At 37.4% G+C, this 22,164-nt stretch overlaps 1 protein-coding gene across 4 annotated transcripts in view; it reads right to left on the reverse strand.

The window, feature by feature from the left end:
- ZFYVE28 (zinc finger FYVE-type containing 28) overlaps positions 1-18,638 on the reverse strand; it is an 82,347-nt gene extending 63,709 nt beyond the window's left edge. For 3 of the 4 annotated variants that reach the window (XM_018088727.2, XM_008920934.3, XM_018088738.2), the window contains exon 1: positions 18,502-18,594. The gene's annotated coding sequence lies outside the window, so the exon portion shown is untranslated. Of the gene's footprint in view, positions 1-18,501 lie in introns of all 4 variants that reach the window. The other variant, XM_018088731.2, reaches the window with a different exon arrangement.
- Between the last annotated feature and the right edge of the window lie 3,526 nt (positions 18,639-22,164).

Genomic DNA, 22,164 nt, shown 5'->3' on the forward strand with positions numbered 1-22,164 from the left:
TAAACTAGAAGTACAAGTAAATTATGCTTCTTCCATTTCCCCTCACCAGCCCCAACGATGTCCACTTTGTTATTCCCAAAAAGAGCACCTGACAGATTACCCTGAAGTTGCTAGAAAGTGGGTTATACTGGCACCATTGTGGTTGAATAGACTTAAACACTTCCTAGGAATCTAAAGCAGGCAGTTTCCACACTTGAGTCCCCAGTGGGCAAGGGCTGGCACATTTACCTGCCACCTCATCACCCAGCCATCCAGGAGGATAAGAGGACACTGCACAAGTCAGAGTGCTCTGATCTACATCTGCACCAGGACAACGATCAAAAGACCTACAAGTAGTTTCTTGATATGCAGTAAATAATCTGTATTCATTTATTTGAAAAGATAATTTTCACATACCCCTGCTGGGAACTGCATGGAATTTGATTAACATAATAAAGGTAGATTGAGAGCACGAAAAAGGCTGAGTGCTTTCATTAAAGACGTTTTGTCTGTCTCATGCTTCTTCCACTATTTACAGAAATCATGTTCTATTTAAAATATTTTTCAAGCAAATACAACCAAATCTGTCTGTACAAAACTGTTTAACAAACAGAATTGCTTTAAGTCTACACCCCACTGTTTTATTTTCCTTTGCATGTAAAGAATAATAGAAGACAGGAATTTTGAAGAAATCTGCCCTGTTAGTGTGTTCCCCATGGAGAAAGACAAAACCTACTTAACTACAAGAAATTATTCACATCTTCTGCAATTTCTGTGCAGACTGCTGCAACTGGTGTTGCTACAAAATAATCTAAACATTAATGCTGTAATCACAGTTGTCTTCAACCAAAATAAATGAATAAATTAACCACTGGCAATATTTATTAAACATTGGTATAAGGTACTTGATGTATTAACAATTAAAACATTTTTACATTAAAGTATTTTTTGCAAGGTTGTAGTGAGATAAGTTTCATTTCAATAAAGTTGTTAAAAACAAACAAACAACACCCCATATGTTTAAAAGACACTGGTACATATAATATTCAACCACCTCCTCTAGAAACAAATCTGAAAATCAAATGCTCCCTTCCTTCCATTTCTTAATTGGTGGTATTGAGTATACCTCTCTCACTGTTATTTAGCTAGGTCCAGCTGGGGAACCAAAATATTTTCAAAGTAGGTCCCATCAGAAAAACAACTCCTAAACTACTTAGCTCCTACCCAAAGTTAGAGAGCAAAGAATGAAACTGAGGATAAAAACCCATTTAAACTGTAGAAGGGCATGAGTCACTCATGATGTATTGTAAATCAGTTATTACTGATCTATTTTAAGACCAGATGCTTTGCCTGCAGCTCCCACTTTATCACCAGAGCAATACAAGTTGGTCTTTTTCATTAGGATGAAAAAGCCAGATTCCTGTTTTCAGACAATTAACAAAAGTTAGCAAAGACCTTTTAGCATTGGAGAGATACAGTGGTCAAAAGTAATCCTAATGGTTAAATTTTACAAAAGTTTCGAGAAATAGCAAGAAATATTAAGGCAGGGAACTCTGAGAAAAATTCTATTCAAATCCGATTACATATATCAGATTTGAAATAATCCAATTACATTTTATTTTAGGACAAGATATTCCAATTTATTTTACTTGCCACCAAACTTCAATATGGGGAAATGCAATTTTTCTCTTGCTTTTCTTCTAAAAAGCTATACAGAATAGGATGAAAAGCTATATTGAAAAGCTTTGCTCCTTAAATTTTATTTTACTTTAATGGATTATTTTTAAATGCAATCTTATTTGACAGCAGTTACAAGACAGACTAAATTCCCCTTTCATAATCACCTCCATACATACTCAAAATTCCTGATATATCAATGAACATTTTATGCAAATGAAGTAAAGCAAGAGGACCCTTACCCAGTAAGCAACTGTTCCATGTTTTTGTTCTGTTTCTCTAATCACTACACCTGTTAAAAAGTACTAAGATGCTGCCTAAATCATCTCAGGAGATAATTATTACAAGCATCATGAAACGTTATACCTTAATGCATTTAAATCAAATATTGCAACTAAAGGCAACAGGACATAATGAAGATAATTCAACTTTTTACAATAATACTAATTTTTCAGTATATCATTTGCTTACCACCTAAATGACATTTAATATTCTTCCTCATTTCTTCAACATTCCTATAATCTCTGGATGTCTCTGCTCCAGAGCACCCAAGATCTACCAACACATCTCCACACCTGCTGAACTTTGAGTCAGGTTTTTTTTTTAAATAAAGCTATTTTTAGCATTTGCAGCACTAGTAAGTTAAACCACAGGTAATTAGAATTTTAATGTATGCTTCCCAATGGAGACAAATCCCAACAGCTCCATCTCCAGTACCAGCTGTTTGTAAAAAGAGTTATCTGGCTTCACATGGGCAGCTGGTCATTCTGTCAAAAAGCTAAGAGAAAAAGCCAATTAAAGAGATGGCCATCTTTTCCTGCACAGTCTAGTGGGGATACTGGAAGATTAAGGAAAGAACAGTTGATGGAACTTCGCTATACAGTGCACGAATGCTGAAAGATTTCTATCCTGTGAATTGCTTTTGCTGTTTTAAAATGTGCAATTTCCCAGGTTCTCTGCTGTTCTACAAGGTTTATTTTATCCTCCTACAGAAAAAAAACCCAAATCAACAATTCTCCATCTCTTTCCTTCCCTCTTCCATTCTTCTTATGGCACCCAGAGCAGAGCAACTTCAATAAGAAATCTGGAATATTTGCTCCCATAATAATTTCAAATTTCAGCTGCTTTGAAACTGGAAGGATGCCAGCCAGTTTAGACAGACTATCCAAGACATTGTAAGCAAATTAGTCTTTTCTTTAGAAGAGCTTTAAGAAACATTCAATTTATTTAATTACAGCATTCTGCTTTGTAAGCTAATAACGAATGGGTTTGGATATGTGGTAGCACTGAAATTTTGCTCTAATTTAAGCAACAGAAATCAATTACTTGGAATTGAAGTAGTAAATCTTTCACTTGATCCATCTTTCTACATAAAAGCCTCCGGATTTTAATGTATCCTTTGGTGGCTTTATGTGTTATCTTCTGGTTTATTTGCACACCGGGATGTGCACAGTTTCGGATCAGATGCTCTGTCGAGGCTTTACAGAAGCACAACAGGCAGCTGCTGCAGAGATTCTGCTTTGGGATTTACTCCAACCTCCCCATTTCCTGGAAAACGCAGCTCAGTGTTTCACATAACAGAGAGCACTTATATTTCACTTAGATAGGAAAGATAATGAGTGGTAGTGAGACAATGTATGTAGTTAGCCACAGCAGAGGACAAAAAGTTGGTTTATTTTTGGCCTGGCAGTAATTGGCCATATACTCAATTATCAGAGTATAAAGGTAACATCAATTGCTGTATTAGCTTCCAGAATAGGTACTAAAAAAATGCCAATAAATTCATCTTACTTATACTATAAAACATACATTTAGATCAACAAAAGGCAGACTTATCTACCCTTCTGTACATGTCCTTGATAACATTTATGCTGCTCTTCCACTCCATTAAATTTAATACAACTTTTCTGAGGCCTTTTGCAAGATTTCTTCAAAGGAATATAACTTCCTTTGAGGAAGTACTGTTCAGTACCTCTTTAATATCCATTTTTTGAATTATCAGTAAAATCTAGCCAAGGCAACACAGTCTGTGATAGTATCTCCAGGAGTTTAAAAGATGGCATTTTAGCCTCTTCATTTAAATGTCCTTCACATTTTTTCTTGCAGAACTCCTTCAACATCAGGTTATGACCAAGAGAAGCCACTGATGAACACAAATTAATATCAAACATAAAGAAAGATCTTATTGTAATTAAAGCAATTAGCTAGTATTCAAGTTTTTATGGGCTACTTTCATTAACAGAAGAAACCCATTATAAAGCGTCCTACTCTCTGACGTCACAAACAGGATTTCAAAGGACACACACAAGTCCAGGCTTCAGAACCCAGCAGGGTCTCTCCAGACAGCTATTCCACATGCCAAGTTTCTCCACAGGCAGCAGAGAGTTCTAGGGCTTTCCCTCCAGTCCATCTTTCACAGATTCCAAAGGTGCTTTCAGACTCTTTTTGCCTCATCAGCTAATTGACTTTCCCACTGGCAACACAGCATCACAGAATCATCTAGGTTGGAAAAGACCTTTCAGATCATCAAGTCCAACTGTTAACCCAGCACTGCCAAGTTCACCACTAAACCATGTCCCCAAGTGTCACATCTACAAGCCTTTTAAATCCCTCCAGGGACAGTGAGTCAGCCACTGCATTGGACAGCCTGTTCCAATGCTTCATACCCATTTTCATGAAGGAACTTTTCCTCGTATCAAACCTAAACCTCGCTGGTGCAACTTGAGGCCTTTCCTCTTGTCCTGTCACTTGTTACTTGGCAGAAAAGACAGACCTCCACCACACTTCAGCCTCCTGTCAGGTAGTTCTAGAGAGCATTAAGGTCCCCCCTTGAGTCTCCTTTTCTCCAGATTAAGAAAACCCGGTCCCCTCAGCCACTCCTCACAAAATCTGTGTTCAGCCACACTATTTCTGACACAAGCCAGGATGCCATTTGCCTTCTTGGCCACCTGGGCATGCTCTGGGTCATGTTCAGCTGCTGTTGACCAGCACCCCCAGGTCCTTTCCCACTGGGCAGCTTTCCAGCCACTCTGCCCCCAGCCTGTAGCACTGCAGGGGGTTGTTGTGTCCCAAGGGCAGGACCCAGGTACTCGGTCTTGCTGAACCTCACACCACTGGCCTTGACCCATCGATCCAGCCTGTCCAGATCCCTCTGCAGAGCCTTCCTGCCCTCCAGCAGATCAACTCTCCCACTGCACTTGGTGTCATCTGCAAGCTTATCGAGGGTGCAGCTCTGATGCTCCACTTTCTAAAGTAACTTAGGATTGTTCCACGTATGAACTTTGGGAAGTAGCTCCTAGTTTAACCTAGTTCACTACAGAGTAGTACCAAAATTCACCATGAAAAGGTAACTTGGATCTCTAGCAATCTAAATTCTGTACTGCCCCAGACTTGCAGCAACAACTCTCAGCAAATAAAAGAGGAATCCCCATTCACAGAGGGCAGAATGAAGGAGATGTAATCATGAATTACTGCCATCTTTGCCTTGCCTTCCCCTGCTGCAAAGTGAAAACATCCTGCATCCTCAAAACACTGTGCAGAGCTGGCATGGAGCCAGCTTTCTTCCCTATGGTTCTCTGTTCTAAATTAATTCCCTGACCTGCAGTGCACAGCATTTTCATTCCACTCTGTCCACAGTCTTAGATAACAGGCAGTTTCTCAGAATGACCTATTTGATCCATATGAGCAAGTGGAAACACATGAAAAAACTTGTTAACATGGGAAACTACAATTTACAACTACAGTACTAAACACCACTGGGATCCTTTTTTTCAAAGAAAAAATATCTTACAATATTAATTACTCCCTACATAAGATCAAACATGAAACACAGATAGGAAATAAAATTCCTGTTAGTTGATGGAGTTGTATTGATGGCTTGACTTACAGTCAAGCATTTTATATTTTCTAGTCATCATGCCAATTATTCTATAGTGACCAAAAGTTTCTCAACAATGATGAAGAAAAGCTGTTAAACAGATAAGATTTAAAAAGATGCAATTAATTATTTTATTTTCTGATTAGAAATGTTTAATTCTGCACATTTGTCTTCTACCCAACTATAACATTCCATTGGTCACTTGACATTACTGGGTGGGAAAAGGTAAATTTAAAATCTCTATTTTTGGCCCAAGTCTAACAGACTAAAATCAACTCTTCTGATACTTATAGGTTATTTAGTGTACTTAGAATAATTACATTCAAATTAATTTCCTTCATTTACAGTGAAATATGGTGAAAACATATGAAAGGGTTGACAAGTCTGCCTGTCTGTGAAATAAGTGTTACAAGCTTTCACTCAATGGCACACCCAAATAGCAAACAAGTACCTGACACCAACTGTGTGAAGATGTCAGGCAGCACAGAGAAGACATCTGCTGGAGCACTACAACTCACACAAGTAATCATTACTAAGAGTAATGAAATGACAAATGGTGCAATCAGTTATAAACCAACTGAACTGGAGATGAAACTCTAGAGGAAAACCACTCAAATTTACAAGCTCAATTATGATAGATAAAAAGTACAGTAGAAATGTGCATTGTCTCTGATTAAAGCTTAATCTTGACATCATCACTTTAGAAAGGCTTTCCTGAGTTTCACTTTCTTTATTAAACTGGCACTGTCCCCACCTAAATTAAATTAGAAGACATTGCATAAAAAAAGAATAATTTTCTTTGAATAAGGTTTAGCTCACTCTCCTGTCAGTCAACTGCCTAATCCTTCTGGCACAAATTTCTGCCTTTCCTACATCTGCATAAAGTCTCTTAAATATAGAACTTATGAGAATTTTTCTAGAGTCCACCAGTTCTATTTCAGAAAAAGCCTCAGAAACAGATACAATTCAGAAAACGAGCACGCTTCCCTCCTCACCACAGATCAATGAGTAACGTCCAAGTGTTCCCACACAACTGAATGGGTTGGAGAATCTGCTTTTTGTTTTTACCACTTCCCTCTACTCTTAAAAAATATCTTTGTCTGCTAGAGTTTCTAAACTTTGGGAACATGAAAGTGTCTTTCAGTCAACTTCTTCCCTTGTCTCCTTCACTGACCTCTACTAACATAACTAATATCATGTCTCAAGAGATGCAAATTAGGCAGGTAAGAAAGACTTGGCCATTACTTTAGCTAAAAGTACTCCTGGTGCAATCCACACTGTTTAACCTCTATATCAATTAACAAAATAACATCAGGAATAGATTCTGGCTAACTTCTAACCAATCATTAGGCTTCAGAATCCAGCAGGGAGTTTCCTACAGTTTTGGCTAATTTGTCTCCTTTAATGAGATCTATTTCTGCCTAATTCTACAAGAAAATGTTCTTCAGTGGACAGATGCAATCAAACATGAAAACATGGCACCTCTGAACTGCCTCATTGTTCACAGTGATTATGGTACATACTCCCAGTTTGCTCTTGTCAGGAATGTTAATGATACAATTAGTATTTCTCAGATAACTCATTGCCAATCCACTACAGCACTGTCCTCTGAGTTCTTTAACAGCTCTTCACAGATACCTTTTTCATCAAGGGATGCCCATCGATGCTGACTTTCTTTGTAAAAATTGCTTCTCTTCAGCAAGGATACAATTCAGATAAAGCACTGAATGAAAGGGCATATTATTTTCCCCTAGGGATTCTTTATTCTCATACCACTTAAACTTATCAGATAATAGGAGACACCTTCAGATAAGTTTCTTTTACACCTGAAACAGAAAGCCACTTTTCATCACAGACAGGCGTCAGGTCAATCCGCAGTGTCAGCATTTGGCAGCAAGGCCAATTTGAGAACTCGGCCCCTTATCTCACTTTCTTTGCAGCTTCTGTCCCACCTCTGGGCTGTCACAGGCTGTGCCACCAGCACTCTGAGCTTACTTTGTACCAGGGGCACGTGGGAATGGTTTCAGTGCAGTGATCCATAGCAACCCAGGTAATTTCACTGCTCAAGTTCACAGAATGGCTCTGCAAAGCCGTGCAGCAGTACAGCAAAGACGTGCAGCAGTACAGCTGAAGAAGGGTTTCCCAGAGGTATAAAGCTGACCAGCTTAAACTGGCCATGGATAAGGATCTATAAATCCACTGATCTCTCAGAGCTGTGCTTTGAGGGATGCCATGCTTAAGTGTGGGAATAGGAACAAGAATAATGTAAATTTGGAATGAAAAACTTTTAGACTGACACTGCCAAAAGACCATGGAATAATGCCTAAGGAACTATGCATGATAACACAGAAATACACATTTGAACAGGTTGGGATTTTTTTATAAAATCAAAATTTATTTATCTTCTTTGCCCATACTCAACTACATATCCAAGCAATAAAGTTAAGAGATTTACTGAAACTAAAACATTTATAACATTGCTACCGACTGCCCAAGGACTTGCTTGAATCAAAGACTGGGCAATCCACATGCACAGTTGCTGAGGCTATCACAGGACTGTAACCAAAACCACTCAAATTTACATGAATATTTTTTTCTGAAAACACTCTATGCATTTCCATTAATAGTTATAAAACCCAGCACTGGTAGATTTAAAAGCCTTTATCTACTAGGAGAGAAAGAACACACTTAGCATTAAATACAAATGAAAAACCTGATTTCACTGATTACAGAATTAATTGAGTTATGCTGAAATTGTGCAGCTATAAACAAAAGGCAAAGAAAGGCCAATGTGAAATTATATCACCAATTACATCCAACAAGAGTTCAGCTCAAAACTGCAGAGCCAAAATCTTTGGAGACTTTTATTCTACAATTCTTCGAGCCTCTAATAATTTCTACTGTCTCTGTATTCTAAATGAATGATTTAAGGTTCTCCTAAAAATTTACATCAAGAAAATGCTGCTTTTCTTGTTGAGGAATCCCCTCATAATTTCCTTTTCTCAATTATAAAATATGTTTTACTTCTGGCCTCTTATTTGCATAGCAGAATAAGCCAGACAACTACAAATACATTATTAATTAGATCTACTGAGAAAAGTCTTCACATTTCAGCTACAGGGTTAATTTATTTTACTTAAATTTGCAAAATCCCTATGGAGGACAATAGTGCAAATAATAAACAAGGCTGCCACTGAGGTCAGAGGTTGTACCAATGTGTGAAAATTGCAAATACTTTTAAATCCCAGTTATCACATCAATCAAAAGCAGACATGACTCTGCAAGCCTGCTAGAACTCATCCTTATTTATGTCTGCATCATACCTAAAAAAAAAACCCAAACAAAAAACCCACCCCCAAAAAAAGACCTTCTCACAGTATCAGAGCAATTCTAAAGCAAAAATTACAAGAGCTTACATCAAGAAGGTCGCTCAGTTCAGTGCCTCAGTTGCACAAATCAATTCAACAAGCTCTGCAGCCTGGAGATGATCATCACTTAACACTTCTACATGAACTATTACACTGTTTTATTATGAGCACTATATAAGTGGAAGAGCAACAACTTTAACAGTAGTTACAGATACTCCAGGGCAATTGAGAAATCAAGGAATACAAGTAACTGTTGCTTGGTATTCGTGTAAGTAATCTTCAGGCAGAGAAACCTTGAGAACTCCAGTGAACTGAAAATGTGTTCTCAGGGCAAGCATTTATATTGTATGCATTGTATGGCAGTATCAGGAGCACTACATCTTTTTAATTAAATTTGGAAATACAGAACAAAGAGCAGTATCAGCATGTAAGAAAGCAGTTGGCTTCATTTGCTTCGCAGCGCGAAGAACAGCGTACTTGGGGTTATACTGCTGCTGTCCAAAGGGTTGAAAGAATAGCACTAATGGAAATCCAGCAGAAGAAGCAAAAAGGTAAGCTTTCTTAACCAACAGCACATTTTCTGCGTAATTCATTTCACACAAGTACATATTTTCCAAAGCCTTTAAAATGGGAACTTTTCATGTGTGCAAGTAGTGCAAAAGCACGCAGTAGCAAAGCCTGCCATCTGAAGCCTGCTCTCCAACATCAGTTGTCCTTATCACAAGCTGTTTTCATATCAATCATTTCAAACTTCTTTGAAGCAAAACCAGCTTGCTAATACATGTATACTCTCAAAAAGGAATATTTTTTTATTTACTGTCTTAAAGTCTGCATTATTTTTCACCAAGAACACTGTGCAGCAACGACCTAACACAAATTCCTTTCCAAAGTGTAAGATGGAGACAGAAGACAGCCAGTGCATCTCAACACCAGAAAAGGAACTTGGAGTTATGACTGAAGTATCTAAGCTTCTCCTTCTCTCTGTCTAATTATAAAGCTGCAATGACTGAACAAGCTACCCTAAAGGGTAACAATTTACTTTCTTCCCATTACCTTGAACTCCAGCCATTCAACTAGTAGTTTACTGTTAAATTATACACTAACAATAGGGCAGTCTGAAATGATTCTATTCTCTCAAACTCCTAAATATTTTGTAATCTCTCTTTGTAATATGTAGAACTCCTAGCTGTGTCCAATGTTTAATATATGTAGATAAACATTGAAAGGTCTTCATCTAAAGGTGCAGTATGAGGAACCATCAAGAGGAGCTTGAAGCCTTGGCCCAGTCCTAGAGATATATCAACACTGGCATAAGCAAAACGTGGTGGAACAATTCCCATGACTGGTGTGCCATGAAGGATGGTTACAGGAGGGACAGGCAGGGCAGGTGAGGCAGGGCTGGTGTTGTATGTGATGGAGGGGCTGGAATGAACGTAGCTTGCAGTTGGCAATGGCACAGTTGAGAGCCTCTGGGTAAGGATTAAGGGACAAACAAATGATGAGGATGTTGTCCTGGGAGGATGAGAGGGGAGACCTCATTGTGGTCTACAGCTTCATCATGAGCGGAAGTGGAGAGGCAGGCACTGATCTCTTCTCTGTGGTTACCAGGGACAGAACCAGAGAGAACAACATGAAGCTCTGTCAGGAGAGGTTTAGGCCAGATATTAGGAAAAGGTTCTTCATCTAGAGGATGGTTGGACACTGGAAAAGCTCCCCAGGGAAGTGGTCACAGCAACAAGCCTGTCAGAATTCAAGAAGTGTATGGACAATGCTCTCAGGTACATGGTGAAACTCTTAGGGGTGTACTGTGGAGGGCCAGGAGTTGGTCTTTCTTCTATGATCCTTGTGGGTCCCCTCCAGGATATTCCATTCTATGGTCCTATGATTTTGTTTATTGAAAACTTCCTTATGATGACCTGACACATGAGAAAACAATGTTGCACAGTACTCCACAAAATATTCTTCATAATAATCCATTATTATGAATTTAATTATTTCACATTAAAAAACAGCCTTCAACTTTCAAGTAGGGTAAGGTCACAATGAAAATTAAATTCCACTGCCAAGAACTGTCTTAAAAAAATTAATAACTTGCCTTCTTGTCTTCCTTATCATACTTCTCCAGCATTAAAGAAAAACTAAAAGGGAATTTCTTATATGATTAAGTGAAAAAGCTTCTAACAGAAGAAAACAGACTTAATCCCCAAGTACAGAAACATCACCAAAAAAATAATTTGCACGTATTGTTAATCTTGCTAACATGGTGCTACCATGTGCATATGGAGGAAAGAAGGCAAACTGCAGCATATTTAAGTTGTGAGACTACATAAACAATTCAGTGGCTGATACTAGAATTTATCCTTTGCAACAGTAAAAAAAAATTAATTGAAATCTAGCAAATCACAGTAGGGCAGAGCTGACAGCAATCCTCTGATGGCACTGCTGAAGAATGTGGAAGAACTATAAAGCTCCTGATAGTCAAACACGTCACATTACATTTATTCCTACAGAACGGGATCTGGTATAGTCTCATACTCCACAAATGCTGAGAAAAGTCAGGCTTAAAATGACCTGGGCTCCGTTGTCCTGATTTAGCCTTCAAATGCTCTGGGAATTACACCAGTGTGCCTCAGGTCCACCATGTCAATATTGAATCAAGGTACCAACATGTCAATTATTCTTAAAGTAAAAAGTATGATCTAGGGCAGGTAATCATGCATTAAGAAATGAAACATCTTATTTTTTAAAATGAAATTCTAGAAGACTTTAATACCACAGAAATTAAGAGCCTTCTATATCTGGGTTCTCTCTCACAAAGAATAAAATGCTGTATTTGTTAATTTGAATAAAACTCGTGACCAAAAAAAATTACTGTTCTAATTGAAGCACAGATAAAATATTAATTTTGCTCTCCTGTTCTCACCTCATGTTTTATACGGATGATTACCTCATTTTCCACCAGAACCAGTGGTTTTCCATATAAGTTTGCATGCAATGAATGTGGTCATCCTGAGCAAACAGTACAGTTTAATCTTGCATCACATTCCTTTTAGTAACAACCTATGGTTTCCCCAGCATGCACCATTTAACATAATATAATCACATTCTTTTTTTCACTGATAAAAAATTAATTGTGTTTTGTATACAAAGATAAGTTCCCTTTTCATTATTTAGCAACTTGTCAATCTAGCTTCAGTTTCACCCTTGTGCATTATTGATTACCACCTGTGTTGTCATTTCATGCTACATCAATTTTTATTTATTTTTAAATACATATAATAAAAAAATTCAAATGTCACACACTGAAGAGCCTTTCCATTTCCCACTACAGAGAAATCCACACATGCTCTATGACACAATTCACTGCAGCTCAGTCATGGTTGTCCTCCACTGCTGGCATTTTGCAAACCCTACAACAATTTCAGTGTTGTATGTAGTGGTGTTGTGTTAAAGGTCTTGTTTCTTTGGGATTAGGATTCTGTGGGGGTTTTTGTTGTTGTTGGGTTTGGTTTTTTAATTAAAAAAAATAACACATCACGTACATGGTGCAAGCTGAGATGAAAGACAACTGGACTGCTTTCCCAGTATCAGGCTGAAATTGGTAACCACCTCCTAAAGTGACCCATTATCAAACATGATCACTGCTTCAACGAGACACGAAACAGCATCAGATGAAGAGCTTTTCCCCTTTCTAGACTTGTCTTACCCATCCATCTCCATCTTCCAAAAGCAAGTAACATTTCTAAGCTTTTAAGATACACAAAAAGTGTATTTCAAAGATGAAGGGCGTATATTTTCTTTTTACATTAAAACTTTGATTTTGATTGAACAAGGCCAAGTGCAAGGTCCTGTCCTGTGTTGGGGAAATCCTCAATAACAATATGGACTGGGCACTGAGTGGATTGAGACCAGTCCTGCAATACAGGACCCGGAGGTATTGTTGGATGAAAAACTGAAGGGCAAAGCTTTGTTTCCATTGACATTCTTATCTCAACTTATTTCATACTGATGCTTTCAGTTGTCAAATTGAGCTTGGAGAAATTTGGAGAAAAGTCTGGTTGAAACAGCATTTTTTATAATATTCACCGTGTATTTTACATTTTATATTGCTACAGAAATTGAGACAGACAAGGGACAACACAGCACAGATATGTGTAGCTTTCTCTAAGGGCTCTGATTCCTCAGCAACATTTGCTATGACAGAGAATGAGCTTCAGAATTATAGGTGTCTGCTTTCCACCACTATATGGAGGAGTGACCTATACAAGAAGCTATATGCTACATTTTAAAGCCTAATATTAAAGCAAACTAGGCTGCCAATTGCAGTAGTTCAAGAGGTGCTTTCCAAGCAGGCAAGTAACAGGAAAGGAGTGAAGTCAGTATAATATGCTACAAGTCAATGCAGTGTCCATCACTCCTACCAGTGAGCCAGAAACACTCATGTTTCACAAATATTATGAATTCCTCATTTTACTATTCTGTGGTACAGTGCAACAGGCAGCACAGCCAGGAAAGTCTATGGTTTGCTTCAGGTCAGTGCCCTGATGGGGCAAATTCCTTCCCTGTGCACTTCAGCAGATCAAGTTACACATTGCTGAGATACAATCTGCAGGAATAATGTTGATAGAACCTTGCTGGGAACTGACTCATATGCTATTCTGAGACCTCACTACTGTACACAAAGAAGTAATTCCCAGTGTACTGAAGCAGCAAGCAAGTACTATGATCCTGAAAACATTTTCACAATGCAAAGTACTTATGCTCAGGTTCGTTACCTGTAAAGTCCTAACAAATCTCTGAGTTAGAAACACAGGGTTTTGGTTTTTTCTCTTTACTCTTAAACAAAACCAATCAAGTTCTGCAACACATAACAATAAACCTAACCCCATTTAGATAGCTGAAAAATTGTTTTAAACCAGTTTATCAGCTCAACTAACAAAATATTTATCAATGTGAAAACAGCAATGGTCAAAGCAAATTACTTTAGGCAATGATCACAAATGCATAAGTGAATTATTCAAAAGGGTACATGAAGCACCATCACTTTTTATGGAATTCAATACCATGGGATGTTGCAAGTACCACAGAAAGGACACCTTATTATACCACTAATACAAAAATACTGCAATGATTTGTGTTGTAGGGAAAAAAACCCGTCAGATGAACCAGCACTGCATATTACTCGAGATGCACTAATGCAGAGATATTTTGCTTAAGGAAAACACGAAGTACTTTCCTTCTATTATCATCAATCAAGTTCAATAAACCAGTATAACATTCTACCTACCTTTTGTTCTTTTAAGAAAAACTTACACAGCTGTTCATCATGCATCTTTGCACACCTTAGTTATTAATTTTAAATGAAACCATAGAGAAAGAAGTGTTTTATTCTGTTGAATAGGTATTAACTATACAACAAATGCAAGATACTGTATTGATAGATATGTTATGCTCTTACAATATTTTACCACTGACATACAAAAATCAAAGCAAAACCAGGGATGTAATTTTTATAATAGGCTACTGTAACTGGAAAACAGTGTTACATGACATTATTGTGAAAATGGAAAGTAAAGCTTTGAAAACCATTACCCTGATTCTTATTCACACATACATGCTACACAGCATCCTGCTGTACAGTCAACCCACAGCATTTGAAAGCCAAGTAGCAAGATCTTCAGAAATTCTGAAATATTAATTTAACTGTTAACAGTGTGATTCTTATTAGCAAATAGTGCTAAGACAAAATAGTGTAAGACAGCTTTCAGAATTGCAAGTTTCTTTACTAAGGAAGTATCAACAGTCTTCAAGACTGAAGTTCTCTGCACATCCCATGGGAATACCACAATGCACCATACCTTCAATTTGCCTTGACTAATACTGCCAGTTTTGATAAGATAGAAAACATTAAATATGTCCACTGTAAAGCACTGCATTCTTTAGGCAGAGACCTGCTTGTTTGTCTGAGTCTGTTCACACACTATAATAAACTTGGAGATCTTTACTATTGTAAGTTGAACATAGAGGTAAAATTATAAAACTTAGCTCTTCAGATATGGTTAAGATTCAGCATAATATCCAACGTCTCTCCAAAAAGAATTCTAGTTTGTAAGACTTGTTGGTCTTTAAAAGGAAAAAAAAAAATCACACTAATTTAAAGACATTTCCTTTCTCTAGTTGATAAGACAAAATTTCATAATAAGAAAATTTAATAATAATAATAATCATCATCTGTTAATCCAGTAGACATTATGAGTAAACCACCTGAAAATAAGCAACCCAGGAACAATGAATTCCAAAACCAGATGCAAAGACAGAGGGACGTGGGATTTTAGAAGTCTTTGTCCCTAGAAAACATTAAAATCTGACTGAAATACTATGCCTCTCAAATTCAGGGAGGTAAAAATTAGGAACGATCTGGAAAACCTAATAATACATGAAAAGCAAGGACGCAACAGGAAGAAAAGTAATACAAAGACTGGGAGTCTGGTTAACTATGTTTTGTGGTCACAAGACACTTTTCAGAGTGTCTCTTCCAGACACTTGAAGAGTCAGAAGTGCACATCTCTAAATAAGAAGTCTCAGAATTGCCTGACTATTGTTGGAGACATCACGGAGTTATTGCACAATGCAGCTGCTATCCTACTTTCCAATGCACAACCTTTCACTACAACCATTCTGACCCCAGGGCTGGCTGTTTGTTCTCTATTGTTCTCAAACTCCACCACACCTTAGGCTAAAACCAATTTGTCCTCCTACCATGTAATATTTGATTAGCAAATACATTCTGAATCCTTATTAAAATACTGTTCCTTCTCTTATTTGGCATTTACAGGACAAATTCTTAAAAGAAAAAACCCCAAACTACTGCTTTTACACAAACTGCTACAAAATAGCATAAATCCTAATTAGCAGTGTTGTTTTGGACGTGACATTTGATGATGATCTGACCTATTCTGCAGAGCTTCAAAAATGACAAATTACAGAAATAGCTACACGACAAAAAAAAAATCTCCGTCTTTTCTTGCAGATCTAGCAACAGATTGCTGTTACTAAAACAATCTGTTTGACAAATGAAAAAGAAATTACCAGACATCAGAAGGTAATAAGAGTCACAAGGTGGTGAGTCACTATAGAGCAAGTCAAGCGAACTGACCAAGACGCTCTCAGAGTCTGCATTTCTTGCAGTCCTACAGGTGAAACATTCAGAGAAGCTACTTTTTGAACAGAACAGCTCCTCAGGTCTATCTATCCTATGAGAAATAAATCAGAAAGCCTGTGCACCTGCAGAGAAACAGGGAATCAACTGTCATCAGCAGGGATAAAACAACCAACAAGGAAGGAGACCGTCTTGCATGATGATATTTTTCATCTACCCCTTATTATGAGAAAAGAAAACCTTTCCTGAAAAAGCCAATCTGGAAAGAATTTGACAAGAAAGTTTGTGGAATATCCATTACTGGAGGTTTCTAAGAACAGGTCAGACAAACATTTGGGAAGGGTGATTTCCACAGAGCTGACCCATCACACAGAGGACTCAAGTCACTGACCTTTCAAGGTCACTCTCACCTGTACATTTTTCCCTCCAAGTCACTGCATTTTGACTCTTACTAAACTTATGGCTTCCAGTTTGGTAAAGCCTTAAACTCCACATTTTTCTCTAGGGACAGTGCAGTAGGAAACTGTGAAGATATTCACAGTTGACAGAAGTATTAAAATTGTTTCTGACATAACAATACATTGACTGTCAACTCTTTCTCTGTAAGTGCTCTTCAAAAAGCTGCACTTCTAAAATTTAGTTTTCCTACAAGCAAGAACACAGCACCTGACTATTTTCCTTTTTAACAGGCTCAGCTAACTTAATGTGAACATTTCCTACAATGATCAGGGCACTTATCTTGAAACTCATCTTAATATGATTAGTGATGAAATTTTTCCACATAATGAAGTTTGGTACATTTTATTAGTAATAACAGGAAGAAATTCTAGTAAGGGTGAATCAAAATACATTCTTTACACTTGACTGCACAATTTTTAACTTGGTGGAGATGTTAATGAATCTTTATTACTATGGTCTTTCCACTTAAAATTGTCCTGAGGTGACTGCAAGAGTTTACTTTTTGTGCAGAAAACCTCTTATCACCTGAGCATGGTGTACTCTGGACTTGAACCTACTTTGGTTTAAAGGTTTTTCTTGGGGGTGACTGGGAGAGAAAATATCAAAGCATTCATGCAAATACTAATGTACCACAAAAGTAGTTTCTACTTCTAAAAATCGGAATTTTATTACTGAAAATCTTAACGCAGAGTGGCATAGAGTGTGATAGGAGAAGTTATATTTTCTCAACAGTTTTTCAATTTCTGAATACTTTTTCTTAGTAAATGGTCACAGTTTAACCTGACAGGCAGCTGAACACCACACAGTCCTTTATCACTCCCCTCGCCCTAAGAGAATGGGGGAAAGAATTGATCAAAAAAAAGGTAGAATTCATGGGTTGAGATAAAGACAGTTAATAGGACAGAAGAAGAAATGATAATAAACAAAACAAGGGATACACAATGCCATTGCTCACCACTTGCTGACTGATGATGCCCAGACAATTCCTGTGCAGCAGCCCCCAGCCAGCTTTCCCCTAAGTTCACACACTGAGCATGGTGCCATATGGGCTGGGATACCCCTCTGGCCACTTGGGGTCAGCTGTCCTGGCTGTGCCTCCGCACAAATTTTTGTGTCCCCCCCCCAGCCTACACACTGGCAAGGCAGTATGAGAAGCTGAAGAGTCCCTGACCACTGCTTAGCACCAACTAAAACATCAGTGTGTTACCAACACTATTCTCACCCTTAATCCAACACACAGCTACTGGGAAGAAAATTAACTCCGTCCCAGCCAAAACGGGGACATAAATCCAATCACAAAACCATGACATTATTTCGAGAGCTAGACTTGGCTGAATTGGTCTTTGCACTCTCTGGTTCTTCTCCCTTCAAGTCTGGCTCAAAGCATACCCATATTTCAGTAAGTGGTCTCAGGAATCTTTTTTTAGGTATTATACAACAGAAACTTTGAGACAGATTGATACTTCTGTATTACTTTACAGATAAAAACCCTCTTTTGCTTGGTTTCTTGGTAATTTCTCTCACCTTCAATACTATTTATATGAAGCAGAGAACATTCTTTCCAAAATAACAGAAAATCTATCAGCTGTCTTAATGCAGTTCATTTATTAATGGAAAACTATCAGATTCATGAGATATGAAACCTGAGCAGCTACAAATGACATGGCTATCTTTTGCTGCTTGAAATTTTGAAATACTTCTCATGTCCTAGTAAGCCCTGTATACTTATTTTATATAAAGGAAACAAAGTTTTTAATGTGTGTTCTTATTCAAGGAAAGTATCAACACTCTTAAATGAGATGTAATAAGTTTAATTTATGGACGTGTTTTCAAAAATATACCCTTTAAAGTAAGGACAGGCATGTATCTGCCAAAGGTTCCTTTTGGAAGTTCATTTATTAAAAATTAATATGATAGGTAATAGTGTACATTAGATGCACATACAAATGTCAATGAAATCAGGAAGGTGTCATTTTGATTACCTGACAAGAGCGAAACTGGTTGACCAGCAGTGTACATCTCTGTGGGTCTTTTCTTCCATCCAAACTGTCCAGTTCAGCTGCTACTTGATTTAGTTCCTCATCAGCATAGTAGAACTGAGCAAGGAGCTGTGGGTCTGTTCTCTGTATTGGAGACATAGACAATATTACATTATTTTTGCAAAAAAACCCCACCCACTTCAGCTGGTTGTATTTATTGTGATTTTTTTCTAACATTTAAGCCATATCGTGGCAGCAAGGAAAAGAATGATCTTGAGATATTTACCCACACTTTGAAATTTGTTCTACCTCGAAGAAAAAAAAAAGTCTCACGTAACAAACCTGGGACATTACCCAACCCCTGGTAATCTCTGAAACCACCCTGGCATTCTCACTACTTGTGGTATAATTATCTGGAGGAGCAAACAACTGAATCACAAGTTTTGTTTATTAAACAAAAGTAGACTTCAGTTGCTTTCCAAGCAAAAGCAAAGCAATCATTCCCTCCCAAATCTACCAAAAAACAGAATAATCTCTTAAACAATGTGGTAACCTTGGCAGCATGATGAACAGTGCTACCTGGTCAGAATACCCACTTTGAGGATCACAAGAATGAAGCCACAGAAGGGAAAGGTACTGAATCTAGCAGGGCCAATTAGATGTCAAGACTTCACAAAACAAATAATAATATGACTAAACAAGGCATTACAGAGAGAAAACTATGCCACGAGTCTTTCAAGTGGCAAATTATCAAAATGGATTTTTGGCCACACTAAGACAAAACAGAAATTATAACAGAAAGAACAGAAGAATAAAGGAATGTCTCCTCAAAAATATTGAGAAATATTAATAATAATGGTTTACACCACAGAAGGATTTTTAAATATTAACAGCTAGCAATTCTGATGCTTATGAAAGCTTTTATCAAAATATTTAAAAAATAAGGGATTAGTGTGTGTGAAAGCAGGAGATAAGAATTTTGACTGTTCAAAGAGAGTAGAGATACAAGTGGGAGGAGAGAGGGAGTAGCTTTTTGCAGATGCCACCAACTTGGTGAAAGATTCACGGGCTGCGATAAACACAACCTCTTATTATTCTAAAGAAGTAGTCAGTATGACATACACAAGATTTGTGGGACATGTGTATAAAGTGAAAACAGTTTTTAATCACAGTGTAAGAAACATTAAGACTACACTAACTGTAGACTGGGAATTAGAATTAGTTGTCTCTAGATGAAAGAAAAAATGCCTGATACAACAGAAAACAAATAGCTGTAAAGTATCTGCAATTGATTCTTAATGCACTGAAGAATGAAACAACTCAAAAATGCTTTTAAGAAACACTAGCCTAGGCATAGAAACAGTAAAAACAAAGGCCAAGCTGCATGAAAACAATTCATAGCACCTCAAATCTTGGGAAAAAAATAACATAGGTAAGAACTTCCAGGTAGAGAAAACTGTTGGGTAAAGTCAAAACATTGATTTTATAAGCTAAAGAAACAGAAAAAGCATAGAAATTACCAAGAAGCATCACATTTTAAATGACAACTAGTGAAGATGAACAAGATAAGCATATTAAAGCACAACATGTACCAACAGAAACAATTGCAATACAGTGAAGAAATTAGTCAACAGCAAACCAGAAGATAATATCACTTGAAAAGACATCAGCACCAAGTGCAACAAATGGCAAAGGACAGTAACACTGAGGGTATAATGATGATGATGTATATGCTGTGAACCATAATCTTTCCAATCTGAAATACAACACATTGTTAACCTCCATATTTTAGTCTTTAGAATACAGACCCCCACAGAGGAATCCTTTCAGGCATTCACAGTACGTGAGTATTTAAACCTGCACAGCTATTTAGTCCCTGAAAAGGACCTTGTGAAGAGAACATTAAATATCCTCCACACTTGACAGGATCAAGGGGTTCATCAATGCAAGCATTTTATTGCCATAGGACTCATGGAAAAGGTTTAGTCTTATAAGCAATGCTACATATGCCCTCAAAGTTATGAGTTGAATTGGTTCTCAGTGCTACATATGCCCTCAGAGTTATGAGTTGAATTGGTTCTCAGTCAGCGATTTAATGAGACAACAACAACCCTCCCTGACAATAGAGGCACCCATTCCTGCTCCTATATGCCTTACTTGTATGTGAATGTAGAGAATTTACACCTTTAACACTGTTGTGAGCCATCACACTGCCTAGCAGCTTCCTACAGCACTACTTTACACCCCCTAAATTCTGAGGCAAATCAGAAATTAAATATCTTTTCAGGCAGTTGAAATGTAGTAATGAAAGTGGTAGGGTTTGTTTTTTTTATATTTTGTTCTTTAATTGGTAACTGTCTATAAAATAGAGAGCCTTTTCACTCAAGCTTCTTCCTCTTAATCTGTTCAACATTGTCTTTCATTAAGCAGCTTCAGTACCATAAGTATAAGCTGTCAAAAAATCTACAGTCTTGAATAATGTCTTCACTATAGCCTTGGTGTAAAGGTGCCCAGGGAGAAGGATAAAGCTTGTGATATATGGTCAGGGAAACAAACAAAATTCAAAATGAATGATAATAACAGGGAGAGTCTATAGTTGAACTACTAAATTTAATGTTGTTTACTTCTAAATTTCTGTATTTATAAAGTCAGGTATTAATGCCTAAAGCATTTCTTTAAACATTCCCTGCCCAATTATTTTTATTATTTCTGAATTTTACATTTTCCTTCAGCATTTATCTACAACCATTGAAACCTTCCATACAAGGTTATTAATCAAAGATGCAGGGTTTTGTGTGTGGAATTGTGGCAAAGCATGACTGCTGATTTATAAGCACCTAAATTGCACTGCAGAAGCAAAATAAGGCAATTTATTAAGACTAGTCTCAAGCAAAACAAGTAAGCCTGAGATACTTAGCTCCCACGTGGCTGATTTTTTCAATTGGAGAAACAGAAGTTTTAATTGAGTTCTCTCAACTGTGTTATGGTTGGTGTGGATTAGTAGCGTGATCTTTGATTAATTGTGTCAATCATATGTGGTCCCTGGCAAGTTGAAACTGCATGCAACTCTAAATCTCTTCAGAGGGGGTCATTTAAAGCAAAAACCACAACTTCAGAAATTCAATTTAATACAACTGGTAGCAGAAAATAGGAGATACAGGAGCCATATTCCATGCCAATTTCTACTTTCAGTTTATGCAAAATATAGTTCAACTAATTTCATCCAAATTCCTTACTATTCTTTGACAGAATAGGAATTAGCAATTTGCATCCATAGTTGCTCAAAGTAACAGAAAGACACAATTTGAAAGCACTTAACAGAGAACTGACCACTTATCTGGGTAGTTTGTTTCAGGAAATAATCACATTAAACATCACATTAATGCATCTAATTTCTTGTTTTGCTTTGCTAGACTGCAACTTCTACACACTGCTCATTTTGCCTTTTTCAACTACCACATCAAGTATTTGCACTACCTTTTATTTGCCTATTTCTGTATCCACTGACTGCCCCCTTAAACATATCAAAACTGTAGGTTGCACATACGGCTTTGGGATTTTGGGGGAGAATTTTCGTTGGGTTGTGTGGAAGTTTTTCTTATGCGGTGATATTGTTGTCTGTTATCATCCCAACACCCTCCTGAGTATGAGCTGCCCAGGTAGGAG

The sequence above is a fragment of the Manacus vitellinus genome, unplaced genomic scaffold (assembly GCF_001715985.3).
Source record: "Manacus vitellinus isolate BGI_N305 unplaced genomic scaffold, ASM171598v3 scaffold_0_pilon, whole genome shotgun sequence".
NCBI classification, from domain to species: Eukaryota; Metazoa; Chordata; class Aves; order Passeriformes; family Pipridae; genus Manacus; species Manacus vitellinus.